The sequence below is a fragment of the Rhipicephalus sanguineus genome, chromosome 2 (assembly GCF_013339695.2).
Source record: "Rhipicephalus sanguineus isolate Rsan-2018 chromosome 2, BIME_Rsan_1.4, whole genome shotgun sequence".
In the NCBI taxonomy this organism is placed as follows: domain Eukaryota; kingdom Metazoa; phylum Arthropoda; class Arachnida; order Ixodida; family Ixodidae; genus Rhipicephalus; species Rhipicephalus sanguineus.
Window position 1 is genome coordinate 6539195 of NC_051177.1, and position 26185 is coordinate 6565379.

The window sequence follows — 26185 nt, forward strand, 5'->3', positions numbered from 1 at the left end:
GGCACACAAAGGTAATTTAAACAGTCTTTCCCCGATTCTGCCCGTCATACGCACCTCAATTCGGTCTCATGAATGCATATAAGTCCGTGCTTCCTAGGTGCTACCTGCATGCAGGCACACACACACACACACACACACACACACACACACACACACACACACACACACACACACACACACACACACACACACACACACACACACACACACACACACACACACACACACACACACACACACACACACACACACACACACACACACACACACACACAAGGGTCTGTATATAGTGTTGCCACACTATATACATGTTCAATTGCGTTTCACAGTTCATTACTCTACAATTGTGAGGAAAAGAAACGTTTAAAATATAGTAAATTTTATTAGAGAACAGCACTCCAGGATGAAAAACGCTACAACATGACTAGAAAGTTCAAAAACTCGGCCCACAAGCTTGTGGTACTCGAACACTGTTAAGAGAGTAGGTACAAGGACCACCTCCAAAAAATCTAGGAACATCAAAACAGTTGTCAGGCAGTAAGGCAGCTGTGACACAAATAAAATAAGAAGATAAACGTTCACTTAAAAGCTGCAACTCTGAATACTGAACTAGATCACAGCTGTCATTAAGAACGCACTGCACAGTAGAAATCAATAGCACTTGCACTTAAACTTCACTAATGACTTAGAACACAGCTAGCAACACACAGCCAGTGATGAGAAATGAGTACAAAGATAAATGTAGCAAAAAAGAATTATTTGCGCTTATCCGACTGATCTACCCTTTTTTTTTAAACTTCTCTTGCGAGTGCTAGCGCGGATGCTAGCGCACGTGAACGCGAGTAGGAGCCGTGAGTCACAAACAATGACTGAAAGTTTATCTTTGCACGGGTGTTCTCGCCGGATACTTTTTCTTTGTTGCTTCCTGCAATGCCGGCAGCTCTGGTTACAGCGGCACGTATGGCTGCAATCAGCGGGCAGATCGAGTGCACCACAGAAGCATTCGCTACTGGCGGAGGGGGAAGGATTACATCATGATAGCAGCGATCCGAAGAAAACTGTTGTGGTCCCAAACCGCAGTGTCCAGAGCTCGAGACGAATGTTCCAAAGTTGATCAGGGAGCCGTGCTCCCATCGTGATTGTGCTACCGCTGACCTCAAAATGCATTCAAATTAACGCTGTCATGGTGGTTGTGACGTTTCACGAAGGTAGTGTTTGAGCCCATCCTTTGGCTTTCTGCCATGTGGAACTTGCGTGTAAAAACACACCTAAATAAATGGCGTTATCACTGTGCACCATTTCAATTTGCGTTTCACAGTAAGCGTGCGTTCTGATACTTTGACCACACCATGTACTTTATTTTCGATTTTCAGTAGTTAAAAGTCGGGGGGTCAACCTATAATCCGGTCCGACCTATATTGCGGTTTCTACGGTACCAAAATGATGCAACGATGCTTAAAAGCATTACTGACAGGGTTACAATAGGTGCATAAAATAACAGAAAAACTGTAGTCACAGAACATCAATCATCAATCAGAAAATCATCAGAACAATGACGCTGATAATGGCCAGGCCTATTGCCTCTAGTCATGTCATGTTTAGAAAGAGTAAAACCAGGTTAGTAGCTCTCAACCCTTTGTCCACCTTCCGTGCTAAAAATTGTCAACGATAAAAACTTATTGCTGCGGAGTGCTACTTTTTTCTCGAACTTAAGTAGCTATTTTGTGAACTTGGATGTCATTCAGATTTTGTGATTTTGGCTCTACAGTGGCCACATGATTGAAACAATGGTATTTTACACGGTTAGCAAAAAGAAATACATAGAAACACTGCACACAGCTACGCGCATGTTGGTGCAGGCTTGGCGTTAAGTTATGGTGGCTAAAATCTTGCAGTTTCTGCCACTGTGGTATCGAGGTTGGAACTACAAAAAATGGCAATGACCAGGCTCAAGAGCTCGTGCCTACAGCAATGCGCGACAAAATTTAGGAATGTTACTGTAGTGATGACGAAGTTGGCAGATGAGAAGAAATGAGAAGCAGAGTCAACAACGAGATGGCGGTGGTGTCCATGAGATTGTGCTCCGCGCTTTCGAAGAAGGCTGCGACAAGTCGCCTGCATCACACTTTTGTCTTGGAGCTGAGGTCTGCAACTGTAGTGTTCAAAGAAAAAAAATCAGCAAGTGGTCATTTTTTTGCAATAGATCATTTTCCTGCCCCTCAAGTACCAAATGCATCCATCTTTCGCTCAATTTGAATGCATAAATTTCGTAAACGGCTTGTTTAAATCCAGATCATTGATCTTTTACAGTACTTCAAGATAACTTATGACCCAAAATATAAATAGTAGGAAAACAAGGCCAGTGACAGGCACAGTGGAAAATGTGGCATATGTGTCAAGCTCAACATCAGCTTTATCTATCCTTTATTTTTAGCCCATGTATTTGTCACATTTTTCTTGCAAGCAACTTCTATTGAAGCTTCACATTGAGCCCACGCGCACCAGACATCCCGATTGAAACGTAACATTTCAGCTACAGCAGCATGGTTACATCAATTAATTATTACGGCTGCCTGGCACAGGTCTGAAAACAGCTTACCTTGACAACACTGTTTTCAATTTTCGCTGCCTTTGCCATAAGCCCTCTCTGGGGCGTGGCGGAGCCATGACTTCGCGCTGCTCTCGACGTCATCCCTTGTGCTGCTTGGGAAACGTTTCCTTATAGCACCTGTAAAACGACATCACAAAAGCATTACTTGAGACAAGTTATAGTTTATCAATGGGGCATTAATGTATGTCATGTTCACATCGATAAACTAGCGTACCTCACTCTTATGATACGTATGGCTCGAAGTTTGTACTGCCAAATGTATCAAGGCATCATAGCAGTATATTTACATCCCACTGTTTTTCAAATTTTCGTTCTAGCTTATCACTTATCAACATTGCCACCCGTGGCGCACAGAAATAGGGCAGACTCCTAAATTTAAAACGCTATGCTGGCCACTGATTTACATAAGTTTCTAGCAAGCAATGGGTGCGGCTAGTTCTATAAAAGCAATACAAAAGCTTAGTCATGCTCGAGGCTCCCATTGAGGTGAGTGCGAAGAGAAATTGTTAAAACCAAATATAAATTGAATGAGACAGTAGTCACACCAAGCTGTATATATATCTATATGACTCTGCCTAGAACCTGAAAAATCAGTGCTGAAGCTGCACACTGAAATACAATTTCATACACTACTTACTGGAGTTATGGACGTAGGCTATTAAATACTTTTGTCAGACATTCTTCAATAAAAGTTGGAATGTGACCACTACTCAGAATAATATGAATAAATGTATATGTAGAACTAATGTTGGATTTAAAATTTTGGACTGTGAAATTGACACAGAGCTTGCAATAATTAATGCTATGTCAGAAAGTATGAAAGTCAAAAACTCCTGTATGTATAACCACATGAAATTACCATTAAAATGGAAACTCAGGAACACTTAGTGGAGTGAAACGCGCCGACAATTACAGGAATCTATACATGGATTTCATGTCCATAATAGGAATATGTAAGAGGAGATGGAAGTTGTTCATCATGCCTCAATATCTTACCGAGTGGCATTATCTACGTATCTAAAATAAATGTGATTGTTATTCATGAATGTATGTATTCATGTACTGCCCTCTTGCTTGGACCCAACTAGGGTCTGCAGTATTGTATAAATAAAAAATAAAATAAAAACCTTTAAAACTTGCATTTTTTCAAACAGCCTGTATCCAATTCTGTCCATTTGGCTAAATGACGTGAAGAGGCAGGTCTTTCTTAGCAATAATAGCGCTAAGATAGCTAATTTACTAAATTGATCTAATCAACTAAGTACTGTTGCAATGGTGGAACTGTGGCCTATCAGAATACAAGACGAACCAGTTGGAATCAATTGCATAAGTTTTGAGATATGGGAACTCAAACTGTGCAACAAAATGTGCTGCTCTTACTTTTCTCAAGTTGTGTCAATTCTCGGTCTGCACGCAGAAATGTCGGTCTCCATTTATTTTAGCCGTGCAGTCAAAATTACGGTATCATCAAAAAATTTGAAAAAATGTGCATACAATTAAAAAGAAAAGCCTTGCATATTCATAGCCGCCCTAACTGCACGTGATACGCCAATCAGGAGGCCTGCACAAGTGGTTTTTCAAGTGGCAAGACACTCGATATCACAAATTCAATTCGCTCGGGCCATTTACCAACCTGCGACCAAAAACAAGAGTTGCAAGATGCCATGCTTTTGTTTTATAGCCTAAAAAGTCTCCGAGAGCTGCACATTTCTCCAAGGCAGATGACCTATCCGCCGTAGGGGTGTAGTGGTTACGGTGCTCGAGTGCTGGCCCGAAGGTCGTAGGTTCGATCTTGGCCACAGCAATCGCATTTCTGTGTATGCAAAATGGTAGAGGCCCATGTACTGTGCAATGTTAGTGCACGTTTAAGAAAACCTGATGGTCGAAATTTCCGGAGCCCTCCACTACGGCGTTCCTCATTATCATAGTGGTTTTGGTATGAATAACCCCCGATATTACCTATTAAGGCAGATGACCTGCCCTACATATATATGTTGGTGCAGCTGACACCTGACAAGTGTACTTGTTACCAGCTTTTTTCGCAGTGTCGTGACACTGGAACAGCACCGAAGCCACCTTGTCATCATGCTCATTCAACTGCTGGAGGATTGGCTAGATCTGAAGACGGGATCAGACTGCCTGAACTTAAGTGTTCATGGACAAAGAATATGTAGAATATAACAACATTCATATTACTGCCCCCCTGACAAATAACACTCTTCACTGTGCTGGACGTGCAATATAAACAGTACGCCACTTACTGAACAGGCACTGGCACAGTTTGAGTTCTGAAAATTTCCTTTTCCCCTTCTTGCCATGCCGGGAAAATTGGGCAGCCAAGGAGTCAGCAAAAAGATATATGAGTATGCGCTTCACTGCGATGTTTGGGTTCACGCCACCAAGCTGGATCAGCTCGCTGATCTGCAATATTTGAACATGGGAAAAAATAATGTTTTAATACTTCAATAGAAAATATCTTCTTGCACGGCACCGCCCTTCTGCTGCAGCCTTCAAGGCTAAAAAGTTTCGGACCCACTTGAAAGCCGGGCGCCTAACAAAGCCATTTGTCATGTCTCCATCATGTACCAATAATTCGGGCTTATTATTTGAATGGAATTTCATTACCCTTCATGGCTAATTCAGATAATCTCCAGATAAGCCACTGCAGCCTAAGTTGTTGCCACTCACAAAGTACAGTGGCTCCTCCCTAGCCCCGCTGTGTAATAATATCATCATCATCATCATCATGAGCCTGTCTAAGCCCACTGCAAGGCAAAGGCCTCTCTCATGTTCCGCCAATCAACCCGGTCCTGTGCTTTCTGCTGCCACGTTATACCTAGAAACTTCTTAATCTCATCTACCCACCTACTTTTCTGTCTCCCCCTCACGCGTTTCCATCTCTTGGAATCCAGTCAGTTACCCTTAATGACCACCGGTTATCCTGCCGACGTGCTACGTGCCCGGCCCATACCCATTTCTTCTTCTTGATTTCAACTATGATATCCTTAACCCCCTTTTGTTCCCTGACCCACTCTGCTCATTTCCTGTCTCTTAAGGTTACACCTAGAATTTTCCTTTCCATCGCTAGCTGCGTCGTCCTCAATTTAAGTTGAACCCTCTTTTTAAGTCTCCAGGTTTCTGCTCGGTAGGTATGTACCGGTAAGATGCAGCTGTTATATACCTTCCTCTTGAGGGATAGTAGTAGACTACCATTCATGATTTGATAGTGCTTGCCGAATGAGCCCCATCCCATCCTTATTCTTCTAGTTATTTCACTCTCATGGTTCGGCTCCGCGGTTACTACCTGTCCTAAGTAGACGTGCTCCTTTACAAATTCCAGCCTCTCGCCCCCTATCGCAAAGTGCTGATTCTCTGCCCAGATTGTTCCACATTACTTTAGTTTTATACATATGAATTTTGAGACCTATTCTTCTACTTTCCGTATCCAGTTCAGTAATCATGAGCTGTAATTCGTCTCCCGCGTTACTCATCAATGCAATGTCATCAGCAAATCGCAGGTTACTGAGATATTCTCCATTAACTCTTATCCCTAATTCTTCCCAATCTAGGGCGCTGAAAACCTCCTGTAAACACGGGGTGAATAGCATTGGAGAGATCGTGTCTCCCTGTAGTACGCCCTTCTTTATTGGGATTCTGTCGCTTTCTTTATGGAGGACTATATTGGCTGTGGATCCGCTGTACATTTATTCCATTATGTTTATATAGGCTTCGTCGATGCCCTGATTCAGCAGTGCCTGCATGACTGCTGATGTCTCCACCGAATCGAATGCCTTCTCGTAATCTATGAAGGCTATGTATAGGGGTTGGTTGTATTCCGCGCATTTCCCTATCACCTGATTGATAGTATGAATATGGTCTATTGTTGAGAAGCCTGTACGAAATCCTGCCTGGTTCTTTGGTTGATTGAACTGTAATGTCGTATTAATTCTGTTAGCAATTACTTTTGCAACTAGCTTGTAGACAACGGACAGTAAGCTGATGGGCCTGTCCTTGACGTCTCCTTTCTTATGGATCAAGATGATGTTGGCATTCTTCCAAGATTCTCGTATCCTCGCCATCGAGAGACACTTCGTAGTACACCGTGGCCAGTTTTTCTAACATAATCTCTGCACCGTCTTTCAACAGGTCTGATGTTACCTGATACGCACCAGCGGCTTTGCCTCTTTGCATTCCCTTTAGGGCTTTCTTTACTTCTCCTGTCAATACTGGTGGGATGTCAGATTCCTCTGGGCTATTACTGCTTTTTACGTTATTATCCTGACTGTCTCGGCTGCTGTACATCTCTGTAGAACTCTTCCGCTACCTTCAACTATTCTATCCATATTGGTTGTGACCTTGCCTTCCTTGTCCCTTAATGCATACATCTGAGTTTTGCCTATGCACAGTTTTGTCTTCATAGCTTTGAGGCTTCTTCCGTTCTTTAGAGCATGCTCAATTCTCTCCATGCTGTACTTTCTCATGTCGACTACTTTACGCCTATTGATTAACTTCGAAAGCTCCGCCAGCTCTATTGTCTGTTGCATTTGAGGCTTTCATGGCTTGACGTTTCTTAATGAGGTTTTTCGTCTCTTGGGATAGCTTGCCAGTGTCCTGTCTAACGACTGTACCCCCGACTTCCACTGCACACTCCTTAATGATACTAGTCAGATTATCATTCATTGTGTGAACGCTAAGGTCGGTTTCCTCGGTTAAAGCCGCGTACGTATTCTGAAGTGAAACTTGAATTCCTGTACTTTCCCTCTCAGAGCTAGTTCATTAATCGGCTTCTTGCGTATCAGTTTCTGCCGTTCCTTCCTCAAGTCTAGTTGAATTCTAGATCTTACCATTCTATGGTCACTGCATCGGATCTTGTTAACTACTTCCACATCCTGTACAATGCCCGGGTGGCCACACATTATGACGTCTATTTCATTTTTAGTTTCGCCATTAGGACTCCTCCACGTCCACTTACGAGTAGCCCGTTTTCTGTAGAAGGTATTCAAGATCCGTAAATTATTGCGTTCTGTGAACTCTACTAGTAACTCCCCTCTGGCGTTTCTAGAGCCGGTGCCATATTCCCCAACTGCATGATCTCCAGCTTGCTTCTTGCCTACGTTTGCATTAAAGTCGCCCATCAGTACAGTATACTGTGTTTTTACCTTACTCATTGCTGATTCTACGTCTTCGTAGAAGCGTTCAACCAGTTGATCATCATGGCTGGATGTAGGCGCGTAGGCCTGTACCACCTTCATCTCGTACCTCTTATTAAACTTATTTACGATACATATCATCCTCTCATTAATGCTATAGTATTCCTCTACATTGCCAGCTATATTTTTATGAATAAGGAACCCCACCCCTAGTTCTCTTCTGTCAGCTACGCTAAAAAAAATCCGCATGATGATGGAATTGTCTAACGAGGCCTGGGGTGCAGCCTCGCTGGCGACCACAGCCAGTAATGCACTCCCTCACCAGAGCAGGATTGGCCACCCTGGTGTAGTACTTGGCCACTACGTCCCACATGAATACACCAATTAACCCTCGGCCCTCAGTCCCCAGCGGATGCGAAGCAACTGACCAAGGCGGCGGTCAGGCCTGCGACGCAGCAGAGGGTGCTAAGAATCTCTGGGTCCGGATAGGCCGCCATTAGAATCTGAACTTAACTACGTATAACGCTAGAACGTTATCTAGTGAGGCGAGCCTAGCTGTACTATTCGAGGAATTAGAGGGTGTTAAATGGGATGTAATAGGGCTCAGTGAGGTTAGGAGGCCACAGGAGGCTTATACAGTGCTGAAGAACGGCCACGTCCTATGCTATAGTGGCTTAGCTGTAATAATATGCCTCCTGCCAAGTCCAGTTTGTACTAATGCTTAAGTTTGTCAAGACGCATTGCATACGTGCCTAGTTAAACACCGTGCCCAATCCGTGGAAGGTGTATGGAAACAATTAGGGTTGTTTCCCAGCGCATGCTGGTACTTTGGCAATTAGTCAAGGAAACGCTCACTATGCCCTGACATCTGCAATGCTATGTCAGCTCACACACAAGAATTAACAAGGTAGAATATTTCTGGACTGCTGCTTTCAAAAACCAAAAGACAAACAACTGCAGTTTCTCTAAATTGCATATTGAGGCAAAACCATGATTCCACTACATTTTAATGGAATTAGATAGACTTGAGTATCACAAAGCAGCTTTCACACAACTGAAATATCAGCTGACCAAAACGCTGACATACCAGGACGTCTTCATTTTCCTTAGTAAGTGACTTCTCGAACTCCATCAAGGCATCCACATCTTCGAAGGGGCTTGAGACTAGCGGAGCAAGGTGCTGAGGCAGTTCTACAAGCGGCAAGTGACGTGTCCATGGAGCTTGCTATCTGTTGTACGGTTAGTTTTATGATGTTATAAGTTCTGAGCACTTCACCGTGAAATTCTGAAAACCAAAATGATGACAATGAACCGCACAAGCTCCTAAAAAAATAAACACACCAACCAGAGTACTGGTATTCCAACAAATGATTGTCACTTAATCCATCACATCAAAAAAAGATTACAAGCTCTATTGCTCATGTGCACTGCTACAAAGCAACGGTTGCAGGTTTTTATAACTTGAATGACGGAGCTGGTAGCCACAAAGGTTGTAACTACATGCTACACATTAAGGAAGAGGTCATGAAGTAAAGACACATGTGATAGGAGGATCCTGAAATCTACTTAAAAGCTGTCACTTTCAAGCGCAATGACAAGGCTAATGACTCAAAACATAGAAATATGTTAAAAGTTTGCGAAGTTTCACCAAAATGCAGCCACTTCCCAGGTACATTTTAGCCAAAGGTTAAAGGCTGTGGAGTTCCGCTTACCTCGTTCTGGGAGAGCATTCAGGCCAGATGGCTCAGATGTCACAGATGGCCCCGGGGAGGCAGCCGGCCGAGAGGAAGTATGCCCTGTGAAAGTGTGGCAAAATGTCAGAGGCATGCACAGCAATTTATACCCACATGCTTCCGTGTAGGTGTCATCACGGCAAATGTTTGCGCAAGCTGTGCAGCTGTAACTTAATAAAGAATACTTTAGTTTTAAATGCGAAGTATCTTAAGGCGGAGCTCAATCCGGTGGTGGTGTGCGGCGTGACCACCCTTACTGCGCATGCGCATACCCTCTCCACACACCTCCTCTCCACTCCCCCTCACCATTCCCCCTGTCATCTATCCTCTCCCATTTCCCCTCTCCACTCACCCTCTCCCCTTCCTCTCTCCACTTTCCCTCCCCCCTCCCTCTTTCCACTCTTCCTCTGAAACGCGGGCTAGACATGCCGAAATTCTCTCCTGCGCAACGCCGCAATGAGCTCGAGCGCATGCGCGTCCCCTCCCCTTCTCTCTCCTCTCCTACGCTGCCCCCTCTCGCCCGCCTGTCGACCGTGTTCCCCGCTTGCCCTGTGAGAATTAACGGCCAGGCTAGATGGAAGATACGACGCGTGTAGCGTCGCTCTTCGCGTTCCACGACGCGAGCTCGGTAGCATGCCCAACGAACGCCAACGGAACGCGATCGTGCAAGTGCTCCGGCTTCGCATCTATTCATGGTCCCCTTTAGCGGGAGATGGTGTAATTTTTTCCTGCTCTGCTTTTCACCTTTTAATAATGATGCTGTGCATGTAGGCTAACAGTACTTTTAGCTTTTCATGCTCGACTAGGTATGTATTTTTTAATTATTTCATTAGAGATCCTGTCTGCCAGTTGGACACATATGGTGCAAAAGTGAAAAAATGTTAGGCAGAAATAAGTTACTTCCTTCACGGGTCATAATAATATGAATATCTGAGGTTTTACGTTCCAAAACCACGATAGGATTATGAGAGACACCGTGGTAGAGGGCTTCGCAAATTTTGACCACCTGGTTTTAACGCGCATTTCGCCTACGTCAAAATGAGACTGCCGCAGCCCGAATTGAACGTGCGGCCTTCAAGTCGTACCTCACGGATTAGTCAGGTGGTATTTTGATTCACAGCCCAAGTTATTCCATGTCAACTACAAATAGTGAAAGAGAATAATCTTTAAAACACTCCGTGTGGGTACTCCTCCCCAGCCCCAAGTGTAATGGTCTGGCAATCATTTATAAGCAAAGTACTAAAGATGCGCATGCTTCAGCAAAACATTTCATATCAGAGGCAGCCTGTGTTGTCACTAGCATTCGATCAGGTTTCTTTATTGAATGGGGCAAGTGCAAAAATGACGCAAACAAAAAAGGCACACAAACAACCCCACGTAGTGCTGTCAGCTATGTTCTACCAACTAGCCAAGATGTTTATCCTTCAAGGTTTATTTATTGAACACGTTTTCCGTCGCTTATAAGTATATCGTCTGAGAAGGGCTGAGAAGCTACTTTACACTAAAGGGTTTGTGCACTGCTAGCATGCATATCTGCTTGGTACTGTAAAGCTAAGTAGAAGTTAAACTGTAAGGGTAAAGCAGAAACGTTCGGGTAGACTTCATTACCGGACACCAGCAATATTGCAATACTCTGTACCTGACTACTGAGAACAAACCCCAATCTTAGTCCCAGAGAATTTCGTGCCTTCAATATATGCCGTTGCAAAAAGTCATCCATGAAAACAGGCGACATAGTTAGCCCTGAGGTAGCCGCACTTCTATTATGTCTTGAAAACTTCACTCTCTAATAAAAAATGCCATCACCTGTAATTTCAATGTTGCAACGCTGAGAACTTGACTGCTGGCCAGACGGTCTCTGTTCGGCTTTGGGAGATAAAAAGAAGGAAGGAAAAAAAATCAACGCGTTTCTTTTATTACAGCATATGATTGTAAAGCAGTACTGACACGAATTTTATAAATTTTCGAGTTGTTGCTCTAAATGAAAGCACGGGTGTCGAAAACCCTAAAAAGTGTCGTCGTGCCTGGGGGTGCATTGCATATATTTTTAATACCGCTTTTTTTCAACCAGCAGTTTCGGTTTCGGTTTTGAAAGGGCGGCTTCACAGGGACGTGTCCAGTCTACCCGTGACGTCACAGGCAGACTGCAACCCACGAAACATGCACCTGCTTTCCTTTGCTGTCAGTCGAACGTGGTTCATGATGAGTGAACGGTCGTCCAGCGCCTTCGACAGCGATTTCTGCGATTTAGGCTGCATGCAGGATCCAGATTTCTCAAACCAAGTGAGCTTACTTGAAACGTCATAGCACTGTCCATGCGGTGAAGCTGCCTTGCAGATGCTGTGAGATTAAAACTTTAAAATCAAACTAAAATATATTATGCGTGTTTCCCAGCTGCGGTGTGGGGAGAGCGTTAACACTACATGTCAAGGAAACCAAAAACGTCCATTTTGCTGCGCTTCAAAATCGTGTCAGTACTCCTTTAACACTCTCAACGCAATGTCACAAAAACAGCACATTCACACCTGGTTTCTTTGGTTCCACAAACAGAATGTGCAAGTTACATTACTGTAGATATATGGCAAAGTTGAAATATAGTTCGTGTTCAAGCAAAAAGTCTGCCACCAAAAATGCTAAGCATTAGTCACAGCATATTTTTTATATCCACCCAATACTAGGCAAATTTTTACATGATAAAATGCCATGGTCATGTTGGATAGACACTATTTATATTCTAATATTCGCTTTATATGTACAATACGAAAATGAGCAACTAGCTTTATCTCTTATAACGAACATGTATTTAAATGTGGTCAGTGGCTAAATATAATGCTGATATAATGCTGAAAGAGCCTAACAAATTTCAAGGAATGTAGTAGATGCCAAAATCGGACAGTAACCTGACAGAAAACTGATTACAGTTGAACACCCTTTATCAGAGGCACGATGTAACAGACACTTGGAGTATAAGGGACACCAGTGTGCTACATAATTGTAGGGGTTAATAAGAAAATGCATAATATAGTACCCTGCTTATAAGAGACACCTCATACAAAAGACAATAATCGCGCCCCCCATGCATGTCTCTTATAAAAGGGTTCAACTGTACAGCTTAAGATTTGCGTGCTTGCAAGGAGTGCTGTGACATTTTTAGACAGCATAAGTAACTTCAATCGAATTGATGCGACTTTCAATGTTCACAAATAAAGCATGCCTCCTTTTCAAGACTTGTGCTGATGCCCCTCAGCAAGTATGTCAGCAGAGAGTTCCAAAAGATGACGTTGGAGATGTGTACGGCAAATATGATGTTTCGGAGAGAATATAACTGCTGCACCACCCCAACCACACGTAGTATAATAACGTTTCATTTCACCATCAAACACCAAGATGAAATAGATAATGAAATAGTTCATTTTCCACATCCACTCGCTTGCGTCCAGGCATTTCGCTACACACTCATCGTGCGATTCGTACAATGACGACACAGTGTCATTGCTAAGAGACGCAGCTGTGAGTTCAATAGTATTGGTGCCACAAAACGAAGACACACGTGTGGAATGTAACAGACAGCTCGTCGGTTTGCTGGCATTACCGCTTTTGTACTTTTACGTCACGTCACACAGGAGTTTTCTACCTCTCGGAAGAAGTTTTTGAAATTTCCACTGATTTTTTTGTGTCTGTACGCTTTTCAGGCAATCGTAGTACATCCAGTTGAGTAAAGGGCAACATTAACAAGATGTAAAATATGAAATAATTAAGAAATCGGCACTGATCAAGTATGTACACTTACCGCTGGAACGCTGCCTCACCAGAGGTTCTGCTTCCTCACTCCTGGAAGCACAGCATGCTGGACATAAAATGATAATTTGAAGTGGCGAGCTAGTTGGTTGATCTCACTAAGTTTGTACAGCGCGAATGAATGCCGACAGAGAATAAACACATCCACATACCCACAGCGCTGACTATCAAGTGGAATTGTTTATTTTAATGTGCACGTGATGTCTATATATATATATACCGGTGAAAACAAAACAAAAAAGATACAGTACGTGGACCCAAACATGCAAGTTTTTCCGCAATCACAACCCGACGCAACCTGTCTAGGGAGAGAGCACGAAATCTCATTTCTTTGTCGGACAGTGACGAAGATAGCATGCCGACACACTAATTCATATTTTCCTATTTCACAAGCTTCGATAATGTCTCTCGTCAATATCTTTTGCCCTGTTCAGAATGCTAATTTTATCAAGCATTGCTAAACAGCCAAATTTTTTACAGCGAATTGCAAGATGTTCGGAAAGTATTCTTTCCGCTTGATAGTAAGCACTCGGTGTATGTGTTTCTTTGGCCGCGTTCAGTCGTGCTGTTCAAACTTGGCCATATTGAGATGCAAATACATTTCAGAATCAGCAGCAACGTTTTCAAACTAAAAGCAATGTTCTATTAAGAGACACAGTTTACTACTATAGCTTTTCCAGAGTGTTCAAACTCTAGAAAAGTTTCAGGCTTCACACTTTAAAATTTCGATTATTCCAAGCAGAAACTTTTTACCTCTACCTCAGCTTTATCAAATGTTGATGCACATAAAAGTTTTTACATGCGCCTAATGAAAGAATTAAAAATACAGATTTACCAAAATTCCTAAGCGGCAAAAAATAATACTAATAACAGAAAATGCCATCTGCATACTGCCTAACCTTGGGGAAAGCTTGTCGGTACTGTCGGAAGTGAAACATCACTGTCTTCAGCATGCGCGCTGTTTGACAAGTCTTCTCGAGGCTCCCAGACAATTTTGGCAGTTCTCCTCCTCTTCGGCGGCAGCTCATCACTGGCAAGGTCCGACGTATACTGACAGAGGTCTAGATTTTTTCGTGCATCGTCATATGTGGCTATATGAACAAGGAAAACAGTGCATCTATCTAAACACACAGAACTGCAAAATGAACATAAAATTAAACTTAGAACTGCCAAAAATTGCATGATGTGTAAATGTTACCTGCAGTGAGCGCGCAATAAAACCATGAGGGCCATTGCAATAGCGAAAGGGTTCTGTCTGCCTAAAATGGTTTTTACTGATGCAATTTGATATTATGAGTCCGGTGATTCTGGTTACAAGGCTTCCAACCAAACCCCTTAGAAATTTTCATCAGCTGTTACCTCTTCCACTATTTTTGTAATTGGTTGAGCGCCAAATTATTGAATAATTCTCTTTCACTTGCAATAGTAGGCACAAAATGGCAAAACATGACTGGTATTCAATTGCACTATCAATTAGCATGATTTTTTCTGCAGTTACATACCACGGCCTTTCATAAGTAAATACACTTACAGAAATGTCCCTTTACACGCACACTGTAGCTCTGCCACGGTGGTGAGTATCCGCAGGGCTGGTTCCTTCTGATGAGGGCTTTAACTTTTTGTTTGACATTTTGACCGCACAAAAAAGACGAAGACAGAGGGAGGTGCGACGACACGGGCGGTAAACTTTCAACTCATTTTATTCAGTGAAAGACATAGCAATATATAGCGAGTTTTGACATGCGCAGACACAGTTACGTCCGCTCATCAGTCTAGTCAAACTAGTCAAAATGTCAAACAGTAAGCACCAACTAGGCCAAACGCAAGTTCTCCTAAAGGCTTTAACTTTGTCAGCCGGTGCCTTCGGCCACATGCACACATTGTCTCTGACCCAAGACCCAGGCACAACTTCGATTTCACCCACTCCAAGAAATTCCACAATAGCATATGCCATCTGCAAATATGTAGCACCATGTAGACAAAGCAGTTTCTCCGCTCAAACGACCCAACACGAGTGTTTAGAGGGCCCGAAAGTCAAAGCAACAACAATTTTTTCACCACACCGAGGAGCACCAAATGCATATAATCTAGAGGAACATCTCTTACTAAATCGATGGGCAAATCTACAAGGACAGATGTGCCTTTGTGATGATCAGGGTCCTTCTGTTGGCGGAAGCTGGCATCCGTCCGCATTTCACAGTCGGAGTCCAGTAGTACAACTCTGTTCCCTCTGTAGGCACCTTCACATGTACACTTTGGGCAAGCACTGTAGCCAGAGTGGCCTTTAGTTGAGAGAATAAATGAGCGCGCAGGAGCGTCACATATGAACGCCTTCACAAACACCGGAACACTTTGACCACTAACACTTATGCCACGTTCGAGTATGCCTTTGATCTCAGTTACAAATGGCAACAGAAAGTCGTTTGCTGACTCTGGCTTGCTTGTTCCAGCAAACGCACCAACTATAAATGGCACTTGCTTCTTCGAGTTAACAATAAGGCACTGTATAGGCCAAAGCTGCAGATTGGAGCTTTTCGCTAGTGGCAGCCCATCAATATTGAACGCGAGACCCAAAGTTTGCGGAAATTGGCGAAAGCCGCTCAATGCGTGCAACAACCCTCTTTGAAGTCCGAAGTGAACATAATGCCCAGGCGCAAGAACGGTAATAGGGCACTCAAGGCATGGACCTCGCGGAGTTCGCAAAAGAGTGCGGGCGTCGCTCGGGAGGGAGGAGTGGTGCGGCTTCAGAAGTTTCAAAAGGTCGCTGAACGCGTTCCTCTTGATACTGTGCTTCACTGCCCACTTTTGCAGTGCCCCACCGAGATCTTCCTCGCCAACGTCTGTATTATTGGGACTAGCAGCCCTGGCTTCGGTGGATACCACAATGTCAGGTGAAGGCTCAAAACTACAGCCGAGATCGGCTGCGGCGCTCGAGATCGGATGCAACACAGCGCCCGCCGTTAAATCAGACTGTAAGCTGTCATTGAAGTTTGAGGCTTCACGAGCTTCCGGTGGGCTGAACGTGCCCGAATACTGCTCACACATAACGGCTTCATTGCCGAAGATAGCACGGCTGTCTTGACAAATCGCCGACTTTTCATCGCTGACAGGTAACACATTTGTAGGCTCGCCTAAAAGTCTAAAAAGTTGCTGTGTTCGCCGAGCAGCTCTTTAAACTATACAAATGCGCTCCCAATCGCTCTCCATGACAAAGGCTGCACCGGAGCGCGGGACAAGCAATGAACCGCAACACTCAATACTACCGCTCGCCAAACAGAATATGACAGAGGAAGGAACAAGAAGAAATACTTACCGAAACCGTTGTACGATGCAGGCAGCTTAGAAATGATGGAAGGGGGGCATCCCAGCAAAAGGTCGATACAACTATAACAAAACGTTTCGTGCTGTTCTATGAGCGCCGTCGCGTCTTCCGCCGCCGCAAAATGGGCACCAAATAGGCGGGAAGACAACAGAGGCTTGAGGATTGTGTTGGATTGGCTTCGTAGAATAGTTTTATTTGTTTATTGTTGTTGTTGTTTCAAGCGTATAAAACATAATTGCATAAAACAAAGCCATGCGACGTGTTAATGCTTAAATAAATTCAAAATTGAACAGTTTCAAAACATGAATTTTTAGAAATTTCATTTAACAGTGCGTCTTATAATCGGGATATTTAGCAGGTTCAATCCAGGGTTCAACAACGCGAGGGCTCTTCACTTTGATCAAATGTGGAGCCGAAGCTCAGTTTATTTTCTCTAATTATGCACATAGCTCTACAAATGATTTGCGCCGTGCCATGTGGAGCCATTAACATTGCGCATGGATAATAAATTAATACATTGCGATGGATTTTTACTTCAAGAGCTTTTTTTTGCTGTTGCGCAGAACCGAAACAGCCAATAAATGTTCGCATTTGAGAAGTGTACCAGCAAGTAAGGAGATTTTTAGCGTGTTGACGTACTTTAAATGTTATCCTGAAGCTTTGTTACGTCGGACTTCCCGTGGATTTCCGAGTTGAGACGTCCGCATGCGGTGATTCTGTGGAAGTCCGGCGGACGTCCGTCATTGGCACCAAAATTCCGGATTTTTATCGGATGTCCGCCGAACGTCCGTCACGGGCACTGGACGTTCGGACTTTAATCGGACGTCCGCCGGACAAAGTGTGCCGTCTGGAAGTGTACGGTGTGTATTCCTTTAGTTTGACTTTCCGCTTCCCGGCCACAAGTTAGGCCAAATAAAGAGTTCCATCTTGGACACGCCGACTGCAGCCTTTGTCGACGTCACGATCACGTGACATCTGGTGGAGGTGCTTCCCGGTCCATGTACCGAACGCCCCCTTCCAGCTGTGAGCCAAGTCCGCACCGCCAAGGAGACATTGACGCCAACCGGCGGCCCAGCTGCAGGCAGCAAGGTCTCCCACCAGAATACGGACCCCTACACGAGAAGACCATGACCGCGACGAAGATGACAGGCACGATGACGGCCATGGTGTCCCCTGTAGCGATCGTGATGCAACCACCCAGAGAGCCGCCGACATTCTATGGATTGCCGAATGAAGACCTCGAAACCTGGCTCGAGACGTTCGTAAGGGTCTCAACATTCAACAAGTGGGACTCCGAGGACAAGCTGCGCCGCATCTACTTTTACTTGGAAGACGCAGCAATGACCTGGTTCGAGAATCGGGAGTCCACCATTCGAAACTCGGACTTCTTTCGCAGCGCTTTCTTGGTGACTTTGGCGAGCGTCGTCCGAAAGGAAATGGCCGCAGCGTTGCTGGAGACACGGGTCCAACTCCCAAACGAAAGCATGGCCATCTTCGCAGAGAAAATTACCCGGCTGTTTCGCCACACTGACCCTGCCATGCCCGAGGACAAGAAAGTTCGCTTCCTTATGTGAGGAGTCAAGCAGGAGCTCTTCGCGGGACTGATGCGGAACCCACCAAGCAGCCTTCAAGAATTCGTCTCAGAAGCAACGACCATCGAGAAGACGCTGGAGATGCGAACCCGCCAGTAGAACCGCCACTTGATCCAAGACAGCACTGCGGTTCAAGCCATCGGCTCCAATGATCTGCGCGAGACGATAAGGGCCATAGTGCGCGAAGAACTTCGGAGAATGTTCCCGTCGTGAGAGCTTCAAGATGCCTAGATGGCAGACAAAGTCCGAGAGGATATCCAACAGTCTGTGGGCATCCCCGAGTCAGCGCAGCCGCAGCTGCAAGCCATGAGCAATGGTGCTGCAGCCCGACGCAAGTCCCCCTCGTCGCCCAAGTCAAGACGCCGCGCCGCCGAAGCAGTTCCGTCGCCAGGCACCAGTGCTGCCACCACCGACGTCACACCGCCCTCCAGCCGGCCATAGATACACGCCTAGGAAGACCGACGTTTCGCGAACCCCCGACCACCACACACTCTGCTACCATTGTGGAGAATGTGGCCACACCTACCGCCACTGGCAGTACCGACAGATGGAACTACGTGGGTTGCCCATTGACGCGCCACGTCCACAGCAATGTGAACGAACACGCGACATTGCCGGCTACTTCGCAGGAGCGCAATGGACACCCCGACCACCTTCCCGTTCGCCGTCGCCAGGCCTCTATGTCTCACCGCAGAGCCGCCGGTACAGCGGCCCTAACCGGGGCCGTTCCGCGAGCCCATATCCGTAAAACTAAGGGCAGAAACCGATGTAGGTGCGGTGATTGCACGACGAACTACCGAAGACCCGCCGCAGCCGACGACGACGGCAGGACAAAACCTTAAGAACACGACTCAAACCAGACGGAGCCCTGATAACCAAACCGCGCGGCCGGAAGACTTGACGACGCAACGGGGATGCAGCGGAGCAAACCCACGTAGCCGTGACCTAACACCGCGGCCTAACTGCAACGCATGACGACGAACTAGTGACCTCGAAGTACTATTCAACGGCCACAACGTCACGCCTCTCGTCGACACTGGCGCCGACTATTCCGTCGTCAGTTGACCATTCGCCACAAAATTGAAGAAAGCTGCGACTGCTTACCAAGGCCCTGTAATCCGCTCCGCTAGAGGCTACCAAATTACGCCGGCTGGAGTCTGCACCGCAAGAGTCACCATCAATAACCGGAATTATCCTGCGAGCTTTGTAATCTTACAGCATTGCTACAGGGATGTGATACTCAGTATGGACATCCTAAGTCACCACGGCGCGTGTCATCGATCTGAGGTCTGAGTCAGAAACACTAACCTCAGAAAAAGCGCTGCCGCCGCACACGATGCCAGGGAACCCCCACTGAATGTGATAGAAGAGCATGTCACCATTCCACCTCTCTTCAGCGTTGTCATTTCCGCCAGCACCGAAGAAACCGCAGACCTTGAAGGCGTCATCGAGAGCGATCAGCACCTGCTTCTGAACCTTCAGATTTGCGTCGCAAGAAGCATAGCCGAGCTGCGCGAGGGCAAAGCAATGGTAGTGCTGACAAACTTCAGACACGAATATAGGTACCTCAACATTGGTACGACGGTCGCCTACATCGATGAATCCATGCACGCCAGCAATGCTTTGGCCCTCTTCAATTTCACCGAAGCAGCTTCGATCGAGGTCCCCAAACAGATTTCGGCGTGAACCCGCGCCTCCTGAAGCACAAGTGAGACCAGCTTAAAACCCTGCTCCGGCAATTCATGCACTGCTTCTCGTCGTCGTCAAGAATTCGACAGACCCGAGTCGCGAAACATCACATAATAACAGAAGAAGGTGCCCGATCAATCCGTCATAGCCGGTACCGAGTTTCCACGCAAGAACGCGAGGCCGTTAAGAAATAGGTCGACGAAATGCTACGCGACGACATCATCTAGCCGTCCAAGAGTCTGTGGGCACCGCCCGTGGTGCTAGTGGAGAAGAAGGATGGTACTCTACGTTGTTGCGTCGATTGTCGTCGCCTGAATAAAGTCACGAAGAACGACGTGTATCCTCTATCCCGGATAGACGACGCTCTGGATCGATTACACAACGCGAAGTACTTTTCGTCGATGGACCTCAAGACCGGTTACTCGCAAATAGAAGTAGACGAGAGAGACCAAGAAAAGACTGCCTTTATAACACCAGACTGCCTTTTTGAGTTCAAGGTCATGCCTTTCGGTCTTTGCTCGGCACCTGCGACGTTCCAACGCGTCATAGACACCGACTGGCCGGATTGAAGTGGCAGACGTGCTTTGTGTATTTGGACGGCGTCGTAGTGTTTTCCTCGAACTTCGACGAGCACCTCCGGCGGCTTGAGGCAGTACTTCAAGCAATCAAGACCTCCGGACTCACCTTGAAGCCTGAAAAGTGCCGCTTCGCGTACGAGGAGCTCTTGTTTTGGGGTCACGTGGTCAGCAAGATGATGTTCACCCAGACCCGCGGAAAACAGCCACCATCGCTGCCTTCGCGCCACCCACTGACAAGGCCGTGCGCCGTTTTCACGGCTTGTGCACCTACTACAGACGCTTCTTCAAGGAATTTGCCCGCATCCCCGAGTCACTTACTATCCTTACCAGGACCGACGTCGAGATCAAGTGAGAACCGCCACAGGAGGAAGCATTTTAAGAACTAAAACAACGACTTCAGACGCCTCCGTTACTTGCGCATTTCGACGAATACGCCGAAGCAGAAGTACACATCGACGCAAGCAGCGTAGGACTCGGCAACCTCCTTGTGCAGAAGACTGACGGGCTCGAAAGGGTCATCAGTTATGCTAGCCGGTCGCTATCAAAGGAAAAAATCAACTATTCCACAACAGAAAAGGAGTGCCTGGCCATCATCTGAGCTATATCAAACTTTCGCCTCTACCTCTACGGCCGGCCCTGAAAAGTTGTGAGAGACCACCACGCCTTGTGTTGGCTAGCTAACTTCAAGAACCCTTCAGGTCGCCTCGCACGGTGGAACCTACGACTTCAAAAATTCGACATTACAGTCGGTTACAAGTCCGGAAGAAAACACTCCGACGCTGACTGCCTGTATCGCGCTCCCGTCGACCCACCGCCGCAGGATGATCATGACGATCACTGCCTCTTGGGAACCATAAGTGCCGCGACTTCGCGGAACGACACCGAGCGGACCGAGAACTCAGGGGCATTGTGGAATACGTCGAGGGCAGGACGACCGTTGTTCCGAAGGTATTCATGCGGAGATTGACATCATTTTTCTTGTGCGACGGTGTTCTCCTAAAGAACTTCTCGCCGCTTCGAGCCGATTGCCTTCTCGTGGTGCCCTCGACATTACGACCAGAGGTCCTCCAGGCTCTGCACGACGATTCGACGTCTGGACACCTGGGTGTTTTTCGCACGCTCGCAAGAATACAGGAAAAGTACTACTGGCTGCGCCTTGCCGCCGACGTCACTCGCTACGTAAAGGCCTGCCAGGACTGTCAGCGACGCAAACGCTGCCGACTAGGCCAGCCGGACTTCTGCAGCCTATCGAGTCACCGCGATGGCCGTTCCAGCAAATCGGGATGGACTTACTGGTGCCGTTCCCGACGTCGAATTCTGGAAACAAATGGATTGTCATAGCTACCCAAGCAGCCACAGATATCCCTCAGGAATCCAGTATTAATCCGTTTCGGCTGTAATGGATATCCAGTGGAGATCCGTAAATCTCCGCTGGAGTTCAATCAGAGGTCCGGCAGATGTCGAAAAAAACATTTTTGCAGATATACCGGATATCCAGAATGGAATCCTGTCGTGGACATATTATCCAGCTTATACGTATGTTGTGCCTTAATGTACAGTACTCACAGATTGAAACAACAAGCACAAAGCAACACTCAAATAAGGAAGAGACACGTACACAGGAAGGGCGTCTACGTGTCTGTTCCTTACTCAAGCATTAATTTACATTTGTTCAGATGCCCAAGCTAACTTATCACCAACTAGCCCAAGTGTCTACATCAGACTAACGACTGGTATGCACAATAACTGGAGGCAAGTGCGTTATGTTGCTACAAATGCAGCTGCCAAAAGTAATATCGCGTCTGATATGATGGTTAAAGTTGAATGTACGCCAATACGACATGAACTGAAGATGGTAGAAATGAAATTGCATTCATATCTTAGCTTTAAATTGCAGTTTCAATTTGTGAGCGCTGAACAAAGCCTAAGTGGGATGGAAAGCATAAGGGTGTGGCGCAGAGCCACTCACCAAGGAATGCAACTGACACCCAAGTGCACTCAGGCAAGTAAATGATATATATATTTGGAGATAAGTAAAATACAAAACATAAAAGTGCAAATACAATACAAAACAATGCGCAGCCATTGCGTGTAAACGCAAGGCAGTGACGTTTTCATAGGTCTTGAGTAATGTTGCGCAGGGTTTATAAATGAAGTAGAGGGTCAGCAGAAGATGCATATATTAGTTCGTATTTCAGTCATTTAGGCTGCTGCATCAGTTACACAACTATACTGTTTACTGGCTATTAGTTCATATAATAGAACAATCAAGTGAACAAGTCAATATTATATCTCGATTAGTATGGGGTATACATCAAAATATTTTATTGTACGTGGCACCTCAATGATGTTTCTGGGTTCTAAACCTAGTAAATAATTTTCTGGTTATGACCTGTGACGTTGCACATTGTTATGTGTAAGAAAGCTGCTGTTTCAGCTTATGTAGTGAATACACGTTCATTTGTGAACACCTCCATAAAGGCGTACATGAATATCCTTTGAAGATCCATAATTGATTATAAATGGTATGTACGTCACAACTCCAAAAATGGATATCGAATATGCTATCTTCGATGTAAATCCACTGAATGTCCCATACTGGCACTGGGCATTGGGCTCTCGCATAGATACTGAGCGGATATCCGTTGTTGCTTGGGTACCGACTACCTCACCCGCTACGCCGAGACAAGTGCCCTGCCGAGAGGCACTGCCGTGCTACAAATTGGTGGATGCCGAGTTTCTTCTTTCACTGCGCGTATGAATGGGCGCAGGATACTTTCACCTAGCACTGCAAGAAATTGCAGCTTGCATGCGTTCTGCAAATGAAAGCTCCTGGGTAATCTTATCACATATGTCTCTTTGAGAAAACGTGACGCAATGCACATTTCCTGCGCCGTCAAGTGTCTCGGAAGAAGGGGTAGAGAGCGGCGCGCACAGAGCACTGCCAGTACAAGTTACGTACTTTCGTCAGCCTAGCGTCGTTCGGTTCAGCGGCTACTGCAGAAGTCGGACCTTGCGCTTTCTCTGGAGTTCCGGCGCGCACGCACTTCAAGAGCACCTACTGTGTGTACGAGCAGGCTGGCAGCTAAAAAAGCACGCGTGTGCGCAGCTCACGCTCTCGAGCTTTGCAAGCAGCCGTCAGAAGGCGCCGCGGTGCTGTTTGCCACGTGCTCTCATGGTCTCTAGAATTTTGACCGCGTCTGTACATGTTGCACACGCTTCCAAAATCAAAACCGTACACAAGCGGAATCCCTCAGAGACGACGCCTCGACAGAACCCAGCAACATGCCTTCACTACTCAAGGTCCGACAGCGGGCCGCTAGCCTTGGCCAGCAGACCGCACGCGGCGCACACAACCACGCGCCAGAGCACAGTCTGGCGCGCGTTTGTCTCTAAAGAAAGCCAATAACTAGAAATTCTTATGGACAGAGAATTGTGCAATTAAAGCCAGGAAAACTACGGACAGTCAGGTCTACAGCATTGCTAAGGAATCTGACCTCTCTTTTATAATCGAGATATCTCTGTTTTTTGTTGTTTACGGCATACGCTGTTGTTTTTTCGCCATCGCTGTATGTGAGTAACCATGTCAGTGTACCTAAACACTTCGGAGTTGGATCAACTTCTTTTTAACAGCTCATGTTTACTTACTCATTTCAATGCGCAGTAGTATACGTAAACATTATGACGACATTCCAAATCTTCTCTCAACAATCACAAAGCCGTTTCCTAGTCATTTGTATCACCGAAACTTTTCTTTGTGACGCTGATAAAAATCTTTTCGGCTTCCTCAACTACTCATCTGAATACGCACACAGACCATCAAGCAATCATGGTGGAGCAGCCATGCTATGTATTATCAAACCTGGCGTTCAAACGACGGCATGACCTTGCACTAAAGTTACATAACTGTGAACCGTATGGGTAGAATTCGATCATTCGTCGCTTAACATTGACAACAAAAATTTTATTTTGGGTTGCATTTATCGTTCGCCATCTAACTCAATTACTAACTTTTGCAGTGCCTTAGACAATCTGCTTGAATCATTGTCATCAGGAAATAAAAATGTAGTTATCGTTGGCGACATGAATATCAACCTGCTTGATACCTCGTCCACTGACTTCACGACATATTCTAGCTGCTATCACAGTTACGGTTACGAATGCCTGATTACTCAAGCAACACGTCTTTCTCATGACGGCGGAAGCTCACTGATTGACCATGCGCTATCTAACCTTTTGGTCCCTCCTGAAGTAGGCGTTCTTACCAGTGATATCACCGACCATTATTCTATTATTCTTAAAACTATTTCAACTCCCATTTGCCGTTCCGCATGCTTTCACAAACTTGTTTTGGATAAGGAAGCACTTATCGAGACCATTACAAAATCAGACTGGCTCGCTGTAAAGGAAACCAACGACCGTCAAGAAGCATTTTCGCGCTTTTTATTTTTACTTTTACATTACTTCCATTCCCATTCGCATAGGAAAAAATGCAAAGAAGGTTATTGCGTCACCTCAAAACCCATGGCTAACTGATAAATTACTGAAAGCAATGCGCAGACGCGAGAATCTATAACAAAAATACCAAAAAAACAGCCTTTCAATATCAAGCTAAGAGCAAGGTACAAGAAATACTGTAACGATCTCTGTGCGCAGTTAAAAAGTGCAAAAAGAAAATACCACCAACAGAAAATATTGGAATGTGGGAATAACACTGATAAAAAATGGAAATTAGTAAATTCTTTTTCTAAACAGAAATGTCGACCGAGGAAGCATTACTTCAACAATTCATAATGGCATTGTGCACTCAAATCCACGTGACATTGCTGATACATTCAGTGACTTTTTTTCTAACAATCTGCCATCGGACCAAGTTTTAGATTACAAAATCACTCGCTTACCCCAGTCCTTCTATTTGTTCCCCACTCCTGCCGACGAAGTAATTCAGAATCTAAAAACCACTAGCGCTGTTCTAGGCGACATTGGTCCATCACAGATAAAGCTGATTTCTCTCTCTATATCTGATATTCTTGCATATGTCATTAATCTGATATTTAAAAAGGGGACTTTTCCTCGCGAACTGAAGCGTGCTAAATTTACCCCAGCATTTAAAAAAGGAGACCGTTCATTGCTAACGAACTACCGGCCTATATGTGTGCTCCCGTTCCCCAGCAAATTAATTGAGAAATTATTTGAAAAGCGCTTAACTGATTACCTTCGCAAGTTTAGCATTCTTACTGATTTTCAGTTTGGTTTTCGAACAGGGTATTCTACTGATCTCGCTTTATCATTTCTTACTGAATTTCTAAAGAAGGCCATTGACGATAGCTGTTTAGCTGGATCTGTTTTTGTTGACCTAACAAAAGCCTTTGATACTATCAACCATCAGATACTCTTCATAAAACTGGAAGCAATGGGCGTCTGTGGTCCTGCTCTGTCATTCATTCGTAGTTATCTCCTTAATGGAAACCAAACGGTCAGTATTTCCGGTACTTGCTCCAAACAAACAACAACAAACATAGGAGTACCACAAGGGTCCGTTCTGGTCCCACTTTTGGTTTTAATCTATATCAACGATCCACCTAATTTTATCATTCACTGTAAATGTTTGCTCCACGCTGATGATACGACGACTATTAGTTCCGATAATAGCATAGACTGTTTAATAAATAAGCTAAGCACTGACCTTCGCAATATATTACACTGGTGTAA

At 45.3% G+C, this 26185-nt stretch overlaps 1 protein-coding gene and 1 long non-coding RNA gene across 2 annotated transcripts in view; one reads left to right on the forward strand and one right to left on the reverse strand.

The window, feature by feature from the left end:
- The window catches only part of LOC119381034 (proton channel OtopLc), a 531927-nt gene that overhangs the window by 53133 nt on the left and 452609 nt on the right, over window positions 1-26185 (forward strand). The gene's annotated exons all lie outside the window — the stretch shown is intronic.
- LOC119382372 (uncharacterized) lies at window positions 1347-9580 on the reverse strand. The gene is made up of 5 exons (XR_005181514.2): window positions 9474-9580; window positions 8849-9046; window positions 4873-5032; window positions 2600-2728; window positions 1347-2152 (listed from the first exon to the last, which is right to left on the reverse strand). It is a non-coding gene; the product is annotated as an uncharacterized LOC119382372 (long non-coding RNA).